Source organism: Hyla sarda, chromosome 6 (assembly GCF_029499605.1).
Source record: "Hyla sarda isolate aHylSar1 chromosome 6, aHylSar1.hap1, whole genome shotgun sequence".
Taxonomy (NCBI): Eukaryota; Metazoa; Chordata; class Amphibia; order Anura; family Hylidae; genus Hyla; species Hyla sarda.
In genome coordinates, this window is record NC_079194.1 from 302,509,237 (window position 1) to 302,527,007 (window position 17,771).

Here is a 17,771-nt window from a genome sequence, read left to right on the forward strand (position 1 = left end):
GATCACTATCTCTATTCCCCGCCCCTCAAACTGTCACTAACAACCGTGACGTCACAGACTGGAATCACGCGAGAGTTCGCCTCTGCGTGAGATTTTGCCATTAGCTTTAAACGACGCTCCGCAGCTCTCGCGAGGTTTTCCTCCCCGCAGGGCCATTAGCTGGTTCTCGCGAGATTTGGCGGACAGTGTTTGCGGTGACGCACGGAGGAAGCCTCCCGGTTTTCGTTACACGGAGTCCGGAGGGAGCGGCCCTGATGGAGCCATAGGGAGGACGGAAGGTGAGAGTGCGGGGCCCAGGAGGGAGGGATGCGGCACTGTAGTGAGGAGACGGCGCGGGCTTGTTATTGATGGCCTGGGTGGAGCTGTGTGAGGATGAAGGGGGACAGGATGGAGGATGATGGGGAGGGGGGACAGGATGGAGGATGAGGAGGAGGGGGGGGGGGACAGGATGGAGGAGGAGGAGGAGGGGGGGGGGGACAGGATGGGAGGAGGAGGAGGAGGGGGGGGGGACAGGATGGAGGATGAGGGGGGGGGGACAGGATGGATGAGGGGGGGGGGACAGGATGGATGAGGGGGGGGGACAGGATGGATGAGGGGGGGGGGACAGGATGGAGGAGGAGGGGGGGGACAGGATGGAGGAGGAGGAGGAGGAAGGGGGGACAGGATGGAGGAGGGGGGGACAGGATGGAGGAGGAGGAGGGGGGGACAGGATGGAGGAGGAGGAGGGGGGGACAGGATGGAGGAGGAGGAGGGGGGGACAGGATGGAGGAGGAGGAGGGGGGGGACAGGATGGAGGAGGAGGAGGGGGGGACAGGATGGAGGAGGAGGAGGGGGGGACAGGATGGAGGAGGAGGAGGGGGGGACAGGATGGAGGAGGAGGAGGGGGGGACAGGATGGAGGAGGGGGGGACAGGATGGAGGAGGAGGAGGGGGGGGGACAGGATGGAGGAGGAGGAGGGGGGGACAGGATGGAGGAGGAGGAGGGGGGGACAGGATGGAGGAGGAGGAGGGGGGGACAGGATGGAGGAGGAGGAGGAGGGGGGGACAGGATGGAGGAGGAGGAGGAGGGGGGGGGACAGGATGGAGGAGGAGGAGGAGGGGGGGGACAGGATGGAGGAGGAGGAGGAGGGGGGGGACAGGATGGAGGATGAAGGGGGGGGACAGGATGGAGGAGGAGGGGGGGGACAGGATGGAGGGGGGGGGACAGGATGGAGGATGAAGGGGGGGGACAGGATGGAGGATGAAGGGGGGGGACAGGATGGAGGATGAAGGGGGGGGGCAGGATGGAGGATGAAGGGGGGGGGCAGGATGGAGGATGAAGGGGGGGGGGCAGGATGGAGGATGAAGGGGGGGGCAGGATGGAGGATGAAGGGGGGGACAGGATGGAGGATGAAGGAGGGGGACAGGATGGAGGATGAAGGAGGGGGACAGGATGGAGGATGAAGGAGGGGGACAGGATGGAGGATGAAGGGGGGGGGACAGGATGGAGGATGAAGGGGGGGACAGGATGGAGGATGAAGGGGGGGACAGGATGGAGGATGAGGGGAGGGGGACAGGATGGAGGATGAGGGGAGGGGGACAGGATGGAGGATGAGGGGAGGGGGACAGGATGGAGGATGAGGGGAGGGGGACAGGATGGAGGAGGAGGGGGGGGACAGGATGGAGGAGGAGGAGGGGGGACAGGATGGAGGAGGAGGGGGGGGACAGGATGGAGGAGGAGGGGGGGGACAGGATGGAGGAGGAGGGGGGAGGAGGGGGGGGGACAGGATGGAGGATGAAGGGGGGGGGACAGGATGGAGGATGAAGGGGGGGGGACAGGATGGAGGATGAGGGGGGGGGACAGGATGGAGGATGAAGGGGGGGACAGGATGGAGGATGAGGGGAGGGGGGACAGGATGGAGGAGGGGGAGGGGGACAGGATGGAGGAGGAGGGGGGGGACAGGATGGAGGAGGGGGGGCAGGATGGAGGAGGAGGGGGGGGGACAGGATGGAGGAGGAGGGGGGGGGACAGGATGGAGGAGGAGGGGGGGGGGACAGGATGGAGGAGGAGGGGGGGGGACAGGATGGAGGAGGAGGGGGGGGGGGGGACAGGATGGAGGAGGAGGGGGGGGGGGGACAGGATGGAGGAGGAGGGGGGGGGGACAGGATGGAGGAGGAGGGGGGGGGACAGGATGGAGGAGGAGGGGGGGGGACAGGATGGAGGAGGAGGGGGGGGGGACAGGATGGAGGAGGAGGGGGGGGGGGGGACAGGATGGAGGAGGAGGGGGGGGGGACAGGATGGAGGAGGAGGGGGGGGGACAGGATGGAGGAGGAGGGGGGGGGACAGGATGGAGGAGGAGGGGGGGGACAGGATGGAGGAGGAGGGGGGGGACAGGATGGAGGAGGAGGGGGGGGGACAGGATGGAGGAGGGGGGGGGCAGGATGGAGGAGGGGGGGGCAGGATGGAGGAGGGGGGGGGGCAGGATGGAGGAGGGGGAGGCAGGATGGAGGAGGGGGGGGCAGGATGGAGGAGGGGGGGGCAGGATGGAGGAGGGGGGGGGGCAGGATGGAGGAGGGGGGGGGGCAGGATGGAGGAGGGGGGGGAAAGGATGGAGGAGGAGGGGGGGGGGCAGGATGGAGGAGGGGGGGGAAAGGATGGAGGAGGAGGGGGGGGGGACAGGATGGAGTAGGAGGGGGGGGGACAGGATGGAGGAGGAGGGGGGGGACAGGATGGAGGAGGAGGGGGGGGGACAGGCTGGAGGAGGAGGGGGGGGGACAGGCTGGAGGAGGAGGGGGGGACAGGATGGAGGAGGGGGGGGACAGGATGGAGGGAGGGGGGACAGGATGGAGTAGGAGGGGGGGGACAGGATGGAGGAGGAGGGGGGGACAGGATGGAGGAGGAGGGGGGGGACAGGATGGAGGAGGAGGGGGGGGGGACAGGATGGAGGAGGAGGGGGGGGCAGGATGGAGGAGATGGAGGGGGGGGACAGGATGGAGGGGGGGACAGGATGGAGGAGATGGAGGGGGGGGACAGGATGGAGGAGATGGAGGGGGGGGGACAGGATGGAGGAGATGGAGGGGGGGGGACAGGATGGAGGAGATGGAGGGGGGGGACAGGATGGAGGAGATGGAGGGGGGGACAGGATGGAGGAGATGGAGGGGGGGACAGGATGGAGGAGATGGAGGGGGGACAGGATGGAGGAGATGGAGGAGGGGGGGACAGGATGGAGGAGATGGAGGAGGGGGGGACAGGATGGAGGAGGGGGGGACAGGATGGAGGAGGAGGAGGAGGGGGGGACAGGATGGAGGAGGAGGGGGGGACAGGATGGAGGAGGAGGAGGAGGGGGGGGACAGGATGGAGGAGGAGGAGGAGGGGGGGACAGGATGGAGGAGGAGGAGGAGGAGGGGGGGACAGGATGGAGGAGGAGGAGGAGGAGGGGGGGACAGGATGGAGGAGGAGGAGGGGGGACAGGATGGAGGAGGAGGAGGGGGGGACAGGATGGAGGAGGAGGAGGGGGGGGGACAGGATGGAGGAGGAGGAGGGGGGGGGACAGGATGGAGGAGGAGGAGGGGGGGGGACAGGATGGAGGAGGAGGAGGGGGGGGGGGGACAGGATGGAGGAGGAGGAGGGGGGGGGACAGGATGGAGGAGGAGGAGGGGGGGGGACAGGATGGAGGAGGAGGAGGGGGGGGGACAGGATGGAGGAGGAGGAGGGGGGGGGACAGGATGGAGGAGGAGGAGGGGGGGGGGACAGGATGGAGGAGGAGAGGGGGGGGGACAGGATGGAGGAGGAGGAGGGGGGGGGACAGGATGGAGGAGGAGGAGGGGGGGGGACAGGATGGAGGAGGAGGAGGGGGGGGGACAGGATGGAGGAGGAGGGGGGGGACAGGATGGAGGAGGAGGGGGGGACAGGATGGAGGAGGAGGGGGGGGACAGGATGGAGGAGGAGGAGGAGGGGGGGACAGGATGGAGGAGGAGGAGGAGGAGGAGGAGGAGGGGGGGGACAGGATGGAGGAGGAGGGGGGGACAGGATGGAGGAGGAGGGGGGGACAGGATGGAGGAGGAGGAGGGGGGGACAGGATGGAGGAGGGGGGGGACAGGATGGAGGAGGAGGAGGAGGGGGGACAGGATGGAGGAGGAGGAGGAGGGGGGGACAGGATGGAGGAGGGGGGGACAGGATGGAGGAGGAGGAGGAGGGGGGGGACAGGATGGAGGAGGAGGAGGGGGGACAGGATGGAGGAGGAGGAGGAGGGGGGGACAGGATGGAGGAGATGGAGGAGGAGGGGGGGGGCAGGATGGAGGAGGGGGGGGGCAGGATGGAGGAGGAGGGGGGGGCAGGATGGAGGAGGAGGGGGGGACAGGATGGAGGAGGAGGAGGGGGGACAGGATGGAGGAGGAGGGGGGGACAGGATGGAGGAGATGGAGGAGGAGGGGGGGGGCAGGATGGAGGAGGGGGGGGGCAGGATGGAGGAGGAGGGGGGGGCAGGATGGAGGAGGAGGGGGGGGGGACAGGATGGAGGAGGAGGGGGGGGGACAGGATGGAGGAGGAGGGGGGGGACAGGATGGAGGAGGAGGGGGGGGGGACAGGATGGAGGAGGAGGGGGGGACAGGATGGAGGAGGAGGGGGGGACAGGATGGAGGAGGAGGGGGGGGGGCAGGATGGAGGAGGAGGGGGGACAGGATGGAGGAGGAGGGGGGACAGGATGGAGGATGAGGGGAGGGGGGGGGACAGGATGGAGGATGAGGGGAGGGGGGGGGACAGGATGGAGGAGGAGAGGGGGGGACAGGATGGAGGAGGAGGAGGGGGGCACAGGATGGAGGAGGAGGAGGGGGGGACAGGATGGAGGAGGAGGAGGGGGGGGACAGGATGGAGGAGGAGGAGGGGGGGGACAGGATGGAGGAGGGGGGGGGGACAGGATGGAGGATGAGGGGAGGGGGGGGACAGGATGGAGGATGAGGGGAGGGGGGGGGACAGGATGGAGGATGAGGGGAGGGGGGGGGGACAGGATGGAGGATGAGGGGAGGGGGGGGGCAGGATGGAGGATGAGGGGAGGGGGGGGGCAGGATGGAGGATGAGGGGAGGGGGGGGGACAGGATGGAGGATGAGGGGAGGGGGGGGGACAGGATGGAGGATGAGGGGAGGGGGGGGGACAGGATGGAGGATGAGGGGAGGGGGGGGGGACAGGATGGAGGATGAGGGGAGGGGGGGGACAGGATGGAGGATGAGGGGAGGGGGGGGACAGGATGGAGGGGGAGGGGGGGGACAGGATGGAGGGGGAGGGGGGGGGACAGGATGGATGGGGGGACAGGATGGAGGGGGAGGGGGGGGGACAGGATGGATGGGGGGGACAGGATGGAGGGGGAGGGGGGGGGACAGGATGGATGGGGGGGACAGGATGGAGGGGGAGGGGGGGGACAGGATGGAGGATGAGGGGAGGGGAGGGGGACAGGATGGAGGATGAGGGGAGGGGGACAGGATGGAGGATGAGGGGAGGGGGACAGGATGGAGGATGAGGGGAGGGGAGGGGGACAGGATGGAGGATGAGGGGAGGGGAGGGGGACAGGATGGAGGATGAGGGGGTACAGGATGGAGGGGGATATGCTATGTATGGTGCTGCAGCTTCCATAGGCTTAAAGGGGTACTCCGGTGGAAAATATTAATTTTTTTTTTTTGTTTTGTTTTTTATAAATGGACTGATGCCAGAAAGTTAAACAGATTTGTAAATTACTTCTTTTAAAAATCTTAATCCTTCCAGTACTTATCAGCTGCTGTATGCTCCACAGGAAGTTCTTTTCTTTTTGAATTTCCTTTCAGTCTGACCACAGTGCTCTCTGCTGACACCTCTGTGCTTGTCAGCAACTGTCCAGAGCAGGAGAGGTTTTCTCTGGGGATTTGCTCCTACTCTGGACAGTTCCTAAAATGGACAGAGGTGTCAGCAGAGAGCACTGTGGTCAGACAGATTGGAAATTCAAAACTTCCTGTGGAGCATAAATCAGCTAAGTACTGGAAGGATTAAGATTTTTAAATAGAAGTAATTTACAAGTCTGCTGAACTTTCTGCCACCAGTTCATTTATTTATAAAAATATATATATTTAAAAAAATTCCACCGGAGTACCCCTTTAGTTGGAGTAGATTTTGGAGATCGGTAATCCCTGTTTGTACCTCCATTGAGTGGCGCAGCTCTCCCCCCTTCCCTGAAGCTTTATGTTCAGTATATAGAAAACTTGTTAAGCACACGTCTCTTGTTTGTTGCTTTTCCTAAACTGTGGCCCTCCAGATGTTGCAAAACTACAACTCCCAGCATGCCCGGACAGCCAACGGCTGTCCGGGCATGCTGGGAGTTGTAGTTTTGCAACATCCCGAGGGCCACAGCCATGTAGTAGTTAGGACTGGTTCACGCCACATTTTTGCAGTACAGTTTCCCGTATCAGGTTTTAAAAAAAAAACTGATTCCTCAAAACCGGATTAAACTGTATCAAGACGTGTGCACAAATTATAATCCGTATACGGTTTGAAAAATGATGTCCGGTTGCATCCGTTTTTTTTAAGAAAAAAAAAATATACGTTTTTAACTTTTCATTCCATTTTGAATAAAGTTTCACTTGTTTGATTGAAATTCCAAGAAGAAAAAAAACGTACAAAGTCAAAAACCGTACATATGTATGGTTCTTATTGACTCCCATGTAAAAAAAAAAAAAAAAACCCGGGACCAAAAACCGTGGTACGCTGCGGTTTTGGGTACGGGGAAAAAAAACTGACAAAACCGTACAGGATGCAAAACGGACACAACCTGATGCATCTTTTGGCGTACGGTTTTCAATACGGTTCCGTACGGTTTTCACATTGAAAATATATACAGGAACTGTACTGCAAAGACGTGGTGTGAATGCCGCCTAAGGGTGCGTTCCCACTTGCGCAAAATTTACGGCAGCAGCGTGAAATACGTTGCGTATTCCTTGCTCACTATATACACAGGTCTTTCCGGCAGCAGCTCTACGTGTGTAGTGAGTTTTGGAGGCGGGGCCTTGTGCCAACGTGACTGACGCGCGGCTCCGCCTCCAAAATTCCGCCGCTGGAAAGCCCTGTGTGTATAGTGAGCAAGGAACATGCAGCCTATTTCCCCGCTGCTGCCGTAAATTTGGCGCAGCGTGAAATACGCTGCATATACGCCAAGTGGGAACGCACCCCACGTTTTTGCTATACAGTTCCCGTATACGGTTTCATGTTTAAAACCATATAGAAAAACCGTACGCATTGACTTAACATTGTAAACCGTACGTCAAACGCATCACCGGCTTTAGTCCGTTTTGCGTCTCATACAGTTTTGTCCATTTTTTTCCCCTCTGTACCCAAAACCGTAGTCTACCACGTTTTTTGGTCTGGGTGGAAAACCGTATTAAACCGTAAACCGTTTTTTTAACATGGGAGTCAATGGGAACCGTACAGAACCGTATGTGTGTACGGTTCCATACGGTTTTTGACTTTGCACTGTTTTTTTTTTTTTCCTTGGAATTTCAATCAAATAAGTGAAACTTTATTCATTATGGATTGAAAAGTTAAAAACGTATGTGTTTTTTTTTTCTTAAAAAAATGGATGCAACTGGACACCATTTTCCAAACCGTATACGGATTATAATTTGTACAGTTTAAGCTTCATTTACATCTCGGTTGCCGTATCCTGTTTCAGCAAAAAAAACGTATTGAACCGTATGCGTAGACATTACATTGACAACCGTATGAGAACCGTAGCATCCGGCTGCGTACGTTTTGCTTCATTTACGGTTGTTTTTTTTTCCGCACACACAGCTGCAGTCTACTACGGTTTGAAGTCCGGTTGAAAATCCGTATCCAACCTGTATACGGTTATTTTAAAAATGGAGTTCTATGGTAACCGTATTGAACCGTATGTGCGTACGGTTACATCTGGTTTGCACAATACTGTTTATCTTTTTATATTTTTATTTTTTATTTTTTTTGGAAATTCAATAAAAAATAACTTTATTTAAAATGTTGACAAACATAAAACCGTATCCGTTTTTTTTTCAAGGAAAACTTATTAAAACCTATGCAAACGGACATCTGTTTACGGTTTAATAACGTGAGGAGGCATATACGGTTGCATACGTTTCGCTCCGGTTTGGCGACATACATTTTTTGTACAGAAACTCGATACTGGACCCGTATTGCAAAACCTGATACTGGACCCGTATTGCAAACACGTGGTGTGAATGCCGCCTTAGATGGCACTGACGGGCAGGACATAAACTATGAAGGTCTATACCGTACTTTGTATGTGGTGTCACGTTGTATCTGAGCAGTTGTGTGACCCCGTTTCCCTTTGGGGGGGGGGGGATCCTTCTGCCCCATGACCTTGGCCCAGGATCAGGCTTCCTGTTTTTTATTTTTGTTTTATTTTCTTACCTCTTTTTTCGGGACAGTCGGGCTGCGTAGTATTGTGCGGCTTTTCTATTGTGTCTGTAACACTTTATTTTGGCTTTATAAGGAAATGAGAAATCATCCGCACAATGGAGAGCGGGAAGTGCGAGCTTGAGGACGTTATAAGGAGGATTGTTTCGGGACGCGTTTGATCTTCGCTTTATGGTGCGGCTTTGTTTTTGTCTTTACACGTAGCCTTGTAAAGACAAAAGGGGTACTCCGGTGCAAAACAATTGTTATTATTATTATTTAAATTTTTTTTCAAATGAACTGGTGCCAGAAAGTTAAACAGATTTGTAAATTTCTTTTATTTTAAAATCTTAATCCTTCCAGTACTTATCAGCTGCTGTATTCTCCACAGGAAATTGTACAGTTCTTTTCTGTCTGACCACAGTGCTCTCTGCTGGCACCTCTGTCCATGTCAAGAACTGTCCCGAGAAGGAGCAAATCCCCATAGCAAACCTCTCCTGCTCTAGACAGTTCCTGACATGGACAGAGGTGTCGGCAGAGAGCACTGTGGTCAGACAGAAAAGAACTGTACAACTTCTTGTGGAGCATACAGCAGCTAGTAAGTACTGGAAGGATTAAGATTTTTAAATAGAAGCAATTTACAAATCTGTTTAACTTTCTGGCACCAGTTGATTTGAAAACATTTTGAATTTTTTTTTTTCCATCGGAGTACCCCTTTAAGGTTTTTTATATGAAGTCTGGGCTGTGGTTGCAGCGTGGCAGCATTGATGCTGGTTCATAAACGTTATATCTGTGTTTTCCAACCAGTTGCAAAACTACAACTCCCAGCATGCCCTCCCCATCCCTGCTTAGACTAGTACATGTTCTATTATGTAGGTGGGCACTTGCCCGACCCTTCTCTCCTCTGACAAATGGAGTAAACAGAGTCTAGAGGCCATTGTGCACACAGATCATTGTTTTACATCCAGCGTGTCTCCAGCTGTTGCAAAACTAAAACTCCAAGCATGCCCAGACATGCCAATGACTGTCTGCTCATGCTGGAAGTTGTAGTTCTGCAACAGCTGGAGACACCCTGGTTGGGAAACACTGCATTATAATGGAGATAGTTTATCTCCCAGGCAGCTCAAAAGCTACAGGTTGCAGATCATTATTGTAATGCATGCACTCATTGTTAAAAGGGTACTCCGCTGCTCAGCGTTTGGAACAAACTGTTCCGAATGCTGGAGACGGCGCCGGGAGCTTGTGATGTCATAGCCCCACCCCCTCATGACATCACGCCCCACCCCTCAATGCAAGTCTATGGGAGGGGGGTGTGACAGCCATCACGTCCCCTCCCATAGACTTGCATTGAGGGGGCGGGGTGTGACATCATGAGAGGGCGGGGCTATGACGCCACGAGGTTCTGGCTTCTGTATTTGGAACAGTTGTAATAGTATTAAAGGACATCTGCAGCGGTACAAACACTTATCCCCTATCCTCAAGATAGGGGATAAGTGTCTGATCGCGGGGGGTCCGAACGCTGGGGCCCCCTGTGATCTCCTGTACGGGGCCGCAGCTCTCCTGTGTAGGGGGCGTGCCAGCCGCAGCATGACGTTGCTGCCGGCACGCCTCCTCCATACATCTCTATGGGGGAGGCAGCATTCGTGCCTCCCCGCCTCCCCCAATAGAACTGCATGGGGACGGGGAGGAGACGGGGCGTCACTGTCAACCTCTAGGTCGACGCTACGTCACCATGGGCGCTAATGCCGGCACCCTGTTAGGGAGATCGAGGGGGGTCCCAGCAGTCGGACCCCCCCGCGATCAAACACTTATCCCCTATCCTGTGGATAGGGGATAAGTGTAATTCCGCTGCAGTTGTCCTTTAAAGGGGTACTATGGTGGAAAACATTTTTTTTTTTTAAATCAACTGGTGCCAGAAAGTTACAAACATGTGCTGCTCTGGACAGTTCCTGACACGGACAGAGGTGTCAGCAGAGAGCACTGTGGACAAGACATAAAAGAAATTAAAAAAGAATAGAATTTCCTCTGTAGTATACAGCTGCTAAGTACTGGAAGGATTAAGATTTTTTTAATAGAAGTAATTTACAAATCTGTTTAACTTTCTGGCACCAGTTCACTTAAGAAACCCCTTTAATTCACCTATTAGCCAGTCCTTTTTTAGTCACCGATATGACGGGAAACACTGATAAAGTCCGGGCAGGTTCACTGAACCTATATCATACTACAGTAGAATCTCCCAATAGCGGACAGTCACGGGGAATAAAAAGTGTCGGGCATTGAGAGGTGTCCAAAAAGGCTCAAGATTTAAAAAAAAAATCTTAATCCTTCCAGTACTACTTAGCTGTTGTATGATCCACATGGAGTTCTTTTCTTTTTGAATTTCCTTTCTGTCTGACCACAGTGCTCTCTGCTGACACCTCTGTCCATTCTAAGAACTGTCCAGAGCAGGAGCAAATCCCCATAGAAAATCTATCCTGCTCTGGACAGTTCCTAAAATGGACAGAGGTGTCAGCAGAGAGCACTGTGGTTAGACTAGAAAGAAATTCAAAAAGAAAATAAGTTCCTGTGGAGCATACAGCAGCTAAGTAGTACTGGAAGGATTAAGATTGTTAAATAGAAGTAATTTACAAATCTGTTTAAAGGGGTATTCCGCCCCTGGCATCTTATCCCCTATCCAAAGGATAGGGGATAAGATGTTAGATCGCCGCGGTCCCGCTGCTGGGGACCCCTGGGATCGCTGCTGCGGCACCCCGCTATCATTACTGTACAGAGCGAGTTCACTCTGTGCGTAATGACGGGCGATACAGCGGACGGAGCAGCGTGACGTCATGGCTCCGCCCCTCATGACATCACGGCTCCGCCCCTCATGACATCACGGCCCGTCCCCTTAATGCAAGTCTATGGCAGGGGGCGTGATGACCGCCGCGCCCCCTCCCATAGACTTGTATTGACTGGGGCGGGCCAGGACATCACGAGGGGCGGAGCCATGACGTAACGATGCTCCGGCCCCTGTATTGCCCGTCATTACGTGCAGAGCGATCTCGCTCTGTGCAGTAATGATAGCGCGGTGCTGCAGCAGCGATCCCCGGGGTCCCCAGCAGCGGGACCCCGGCAATCTGACATCTTATCCCCTATCCTTTTGAATAGGGGATAAGATGTCTAGGAGCGGAGTTCCCCTTTAACTTTCTGGCACCAGTTGATTAAAAAAAATAAATAAATAAATAAATGTTTTCCAGTGGAGTACCCCTTTTTGAAGTCAGTTGCATGCTGGGAGTCATTCAGTGCATGCTGGGAGTTGTAGTTTTGTGACAGTTTAGAGCCCACTAGTCTGATCTTCTTTCTCTCCCAGTCCTTTCCATAGGACATTAGTGGCGTTGAAGGTGTTTGTTGGCTCCTCTACCTTTCGTGCTGACACCGTGTATGTTTGAGGGAGTCTGACAGGATAGCCGATGGCTGGATGAGCCTATATGTAACGTGTGTGTGTGTGTGTGTATGTATATGTGTGTATATATATATATATATATATATATATATATGTCCTATACATAATGTATGATCACCTTAGGCGTTCTAGCATTCTTTCCCATGTTGTTCTGACTTTTAAACTATTGTAGTCATTCGAACAATGTGACGTAATGAGAAACGTTCAGCCTCTGATCCTGCGGCCTCGCCCAACATTTTTTGCATTGGTTACAAGGTCACAATTTTGCTTTGATTCACACAGACCAGTGTGTCCCGACCAGGATGCCTCCAGCTGTTGCAGAACTACAACTCCCGGCATGCCCGGACAGCCAACGGCTGTCCGGGCATGCTGGGAGTTGTAGTTTTGCAACAGCTGGAGGCACACTGGTTGGGAAGCACTTCTGTAGATTCCGGAAGCCCATGAAGTCATAAGGTGAAGTAATGGGCTTCTGTACAATTCCTTTGGCTGTTTGGGCATGCTGGGAATTTTAGTTTTGCAACAGCTGGAGGCACACTGGTTGAGAATCACTGCTTTTGATTCCGGAAGCCCATGAAGTTCTAAGGTGAAGCAATGGGCTTCTGTACAGTTCCTTTGGCTCTCCGGGCATGCTGGGAGTTGTAGTCTTGCAACAGCTGGAGGCACACTGGTTAGGAAGCACTTCTTAAGATTCCAGAAGCCCATGAAGTCATAAGGTGAAGCAATGGGCTTCTGTACAATTCCTTTGGCTGTTTGGGCATGCTGGGAATTTTAGTTTTGCAACAGCTGGAAGCACACTGGTTAGGAAGCACTGCCCTAGACATACATGAAGGCTGTCCAGGCATGCTGGGAGTTGTAGTTTTGCAACAGCTGGAGGCACACTGGGTTGGGAAACACTGCTTTTGATTCTGCTTTTGATTCCGGAAGCCCATGAAGTCCTAAGGTGAAGTAATGGGCTTCTGTACAGTTCCTTTGGCTGTCCTGGCATGCTGGGAGTTGTAGTTTTGCAACTACTGGAGGCACACTGGTTTGGAAACACTGCCCTAGACATACATGAAGGCTGTCCAGGCATGCTGGGAGTTGTAGTTTTGCAACAGCTGGAGGCACACTGGTTGGGAAATGCTGATCTATGTGTACGATGTCCTCTCGACTCTGGATGTCAGAGGAGAGAAGGGTCGGGCAAGTGTCCCCCTGCAGAATACATGTACTAGCGTATAAGGGATGGGGAGTGTATGCTGGGAATTGTAGTTTTGCAACAGCTGGAGGCACTCTGGTTTGGAAACGCTGATCTATGTGTACGATGGCCTCTCGACTCCCTGATGACTCTGGATGTCAGATGAGAGAAGGGTCGGGAAAGTGTCCCCCTGCAGAATACATGTACTAGTGAATACAGGGATGGGGAGTGCATGCTGGGAGTTGTAGTTTTGCAACAGCTGGAGGCACTCTGGTTGGGAATCGCTGCTTTAGATTCTGAAAGCCCATGAAGTCCTAAGGTGAAGCAATGGACTCCTGTACAAATCCTTTGGCTGTCCGGGCATGCTGGGAGTTGTAGTTTTGCAACAGCTGGAGGCACACTGGTTGGGGCTTAGCAATCTTTGTGTCAGCGGGATGTATATTCATTCTGTTGGTCAGGACCTATTGTTCTGGACTAATAGTGTTTCTTGTAATATGAGGACAGAACCAGAGGGGACCCCAGGCAGAGCGCGTCCTCTATGACCTCTATATGGCATATTGGGGGGGGTTGTCCTCCCTATAAATGTTTACCTGGGATATAAGGGAACTGCGGAGCTTCCACTATAGACTGTAGGACGCTGTTTGGTGGAACGTGCTCCGGCTCCGGAGGAGGATAGTTCTGCACTGTGGGGAGACGGGTCACAATGGAATCCTATAGAAAATAATCAGACATGTAGTGAGGTGCAGTATAGGCCTCGTACCAAAATACAGCCATCGCATGAGGCCTTATACCATTGTCTCCAGCTGTTACAGAACTACAACTCCCATCATGCTTTAACAGTCCAAGACTGACGTGTCATCATGGAACTTGTCATTTTGCAACAGCTAGAGTTCCTGCAGCTGGTAGGGCATGCTGGGAATTGTAGTTTTGCTACAGCAGGAGAGCTTTTGGGTGTTGGGGCATGCTGGGAGTTGTAGTTCTCCAACACCTTAAGAGCCTGTGATTGTCTTTTTGCAACAGCCCAGCTTGGTTAACCCCTTCCTGTGAGATTGCATGGTATCCTGTATCCATGGCTAGTGATGCTACAGGGGAATCTTGTGCATTACACGGCGCCTATAGGTCAGCCCCCCCCCCCCCTATATACACCTCACTGATTCCTTCTGCGCTTCAGGCGGGAGGTCACCTCTCCTCTGCCGTGTGGGCGGCATCACTCAGACTCCTGATGTCCGGCAGATGGAGACGTCTATTTGTGTTTTGTTTTTTTCAGTATAATGCCTGGTGGAGACACAACTGCTTTAAAGGGGGGCTCCAGGAAAAAAAACTATATATATATATCTATTTCTCAACTGACTCCAGAAATGTAAAGGAAAACTGTCAGCTTCCCCCCCCCCCGCACTAACCTGCGGTACTGGCTGGTAGTGCAGGCGACGCTGATCAGTTTGATGCCAACCGTGCCCGGATACGTCCAGCCAAAATCTTAGATTTTCTGTATATGCTAATTAGGTGCTAACTGGCACAGGCGGGGTTACTGGCACTCTGATGTCAGCGCTGCCCATCTCATCAATATTCCTCCCCTCCCTCTTCATTACAGAGTGGGGAGAAGAGGGAGAAGCGAAGGGAGGGGAGGAATATTGATGAGATGGGCGGCGCTGACATCAAAGTGCCAGTAACCCCGCCTGTGCCAGTTAGCACCTAATTAGCATATACAGAAAATCTAAGATTTTGGCCGGACGTATCCGGGCACGGTTGGCATCAAACTGATCAGCGTCGCCTGCACTACCAGCCAGTACCGCAGGTTAGTGCGGGGGTGGGGTGGGGGGGGAGCTGACAGTTTTCCTTTAGGGTCTATTCACACGTACAGGATTCTGAGCAGATTTGATGCGAAGGATTTTCTGCTGCAGATTTCACTGTAAACTAAATGACTGATCAGCTACAAATCCTGCGCATCAAATCTGCCCAGATTACTGTTCGTGTGAATAGACCCTTACACAGATTTGTAAATTACTTCTATTAAAAAAAAATTCTTAATTTTTCCAGTAGTTATCAGCTGCTGAAGTTGCGTTCTCTTCTGTCTGACAACAGGGCTCTCTGCTGACACCTCTGCTTGTCTCAGGAACTGTTTTAAGCATTAGAGGTTTGCTATGGGGATTTACTCCTACTCTGGACAGTTCCTCAGACAGACAGAGGTGTCGGCAGAGAGCACTATGGTCAGACAGAAAAGACCAACTCAACTTCAGCAGCTGATAACTACTGGAAGGATTAAACATTTTTGTTATAGAAATAATTTACAAATCTGTTTAACTTTCCGGAGCCAGTTGATATAAAATTATTTTTTTCCTGGAGTACCCCTTTAAGGTTCTCTTTTGGGGCACATCAGGATTATTTTCTGGGCCGCCTTATATAGAACAGGTGAGCTCGGGGGGGATTTGGGTTCTTAATCTGGTGAGGATCTGTCTCAGACAGGGGTCAGACCAGCACATCCACCAAAGTGCTAAAGCTGATAAAGCGGTTTGACCTAAATAGTGGCGTTTTAGGTGGAGTCCGGAGCGATGACTTCTTCAGCTTGTGATCTGTCATCTGGCTCGGACGCTTCCGGTTTTGCCAAGTATTAGGGCTCCTCCACATTCACACGGTGGAACTCCGTTTGCGGCAGGGATTTCGCTAGGAATTCATCTGCCCAGAGAACAAACATGTTCACTTTTTGGGTGGAATTTAGCTGCGGAATCCCATAGAAGTCAATGGGACTTCCACTTCTGTCCAAAATCACTTTAGCGCAATAGCGGCAGAAATAGAGGAAACATTGCCCATAGCAACCAATCAGATCACTAATTTAAAAAAGGTCTCTAAGGAATAAAAAGAGAACAGGGCATGCTGGGAGTTGTAGTTTTCCAACAGTTTGTACTAAGGCTAGATAAGGGTTGATACAGAGATTTGTCTCCTTTTTCTGGATCAACACTATAGGGCAGTGATCTCCAAACTTGACCTCCAGCTGTTGTTAAACAGCCATTGGCTGTCCGAGCATGCTGGGAGTTGTAGTTTTGTGACATCTGGAGGTCCACAGTTTGGCGACCACTGCAATAGGGGAGTGTTTCCCAACCAGGGTTCCTCCAGATGCTGCAAAAACCACAACTCCCAGCATGCCTTGACAGTTGTTGGCTTGGCCATACATGCTGGGAGTTGTTGTTTTGCAACAGCTCAATGTTTACGGTTTTGTGACCACTGGTATAGGGCAGTGTTTGTCCAACCAGGGTGCCTCCAGCTGTTGCAAAACTACAACTACTAGCATACCCGGACAGCTAACAGCTATCCGGGCATGCTGGGAGTTGTAGTTTTGCATCATCTGGAGGTCCACAGTTTTGAGACCACTGGAGTAGATCAGTGTTTTCCAACCAGGGGGCCTCTAAATATTTCAAAACTACAATTCCCAGCATGCCCGGACAGCCAACAGCTGGAGCCACTCTGGAGTCTACTGGTATAGGGCTAGGTTTCATAACCAGAGTGCCTCCAGCTTTTGCAAGCCTACAATTCCCAGCTGTCCGGGCATGCTGGGAGTTGTAGTTTTGCAAGGTCAACAGTTTGGTTGAAAACATAGCCCTATGCCAGTGGACTCCAGACTGTGGACCCTGCAAAACTACAACTCCCAGCATGCCTGGACAGCTGGAAATTGTAGGTTTGCAACAGCTGGAGGCACTCTGGAGTCTACTGGCATAGAGCTATGTTTTCAACCAGAGTGCCTCCAGCTGCTGTCCGGGCATGCTGGGAGTTGTAGTTTTGCAACAGCTGGAGGCACTCTGAAAACATAGCCCTATTTCAGTAGACTCCAGAGTGCCTCCAGCTGTTGCAAAACTACAAATCCCAGCATGCCCGGACAGCCAACTAGACACACACGCTGCCAGATCTGGCGGTATTACTTAGTTCTAGTAGTGGCTCTGTTCACATTGCATTTAACCCTTCTGTTATTCTGCAGGAATTGTTCATTTCAGTTAGGATATAAAGCACGGCATGCTGGGAGATGTAGTTTCTATTCCCTGCTTGCAAACAGAGATCTTGAACCACGGTTAAGAATTTAAAGCATTGTGCACTTTGAAACGTTCCGCAGGGCATGCTGGGGGTTGTAGTTCTGCAACAGCTGGAGGCACACTGCTTTGGAAACACTGAGATGGGGGGGGGGGGGGGGGAGTTTGCACGGAACATCTGCAGATGGGAACGTCTATAAATGGCCCCAATACTAAGTAGTAAATTGTAACCATCTTATCACAGTGTAACGATACTCTCTACAACACCTTTTTAAAGGCAGTGTTTCCCAACCAGGGTGCCTCCAGCAGTTGCAAAACTACAATTCCCAGCATGTAGCGCCTGCTGCTTTGTTTTATGACGGCGGCTCGCGTTGATGTTCTGGGTGTGACTTGTTTTGTATATTATTTCCTATATAATTGTTACTGATTGCCGGGTTATTAGCCGGGGAGTGTGAAACGTGAACGCACCATTAGACGCGGTTTACAAGGCGCCCCACGCGGGACTTTATTATGGAGGTTCCTAAAGAGCCCAATTCCTTATTAGTGTTTTCCAACCAGGGTGCCTCCAGCTGTTGCAAAACTACAACTCCCAGCATGCCCGCACAGCCTTCGGCTGTGCGGGCATGCTGGGAGTTGTAGTTTTGCAACAGCTGGAGGCACCCTGGTTGGAAAACACTGCCTTATTAGATGGTAGGTCAGTATCTTATTACTGTGTGCTATAAAGAGAAATCCTATTAGAGCAGTGTTTCCCAACCT

The 17,771-nt window shown here is 53.4% G+C and overlaps 1 protein-coding gene across 2 annotated transcripts in view; it reads left to right on the forward strand.

Annotated features, from left to right (window-relative positions):
• The first annotated feature begins 81 nt into the window (after positions 1-81).
• Positions 82-17,771, forward strand: part of BTBD10 (BTB domain containing 10) — a 56,047-nt gene continuing 38,357 nt past the window's right edge. Inside the window, exon 1 of one of the 2 annotated variants that reach the window (XM_056527939.1) lies at positions 82-278. The gene's annotated coding sequence lies outside the window, so the exon portion shown is untranslated. The remainder of the gene's footprint in view (positions 279-17,771) is intronic. The other variant, XM_056527938.1, reaches the window with a different exon arrangement.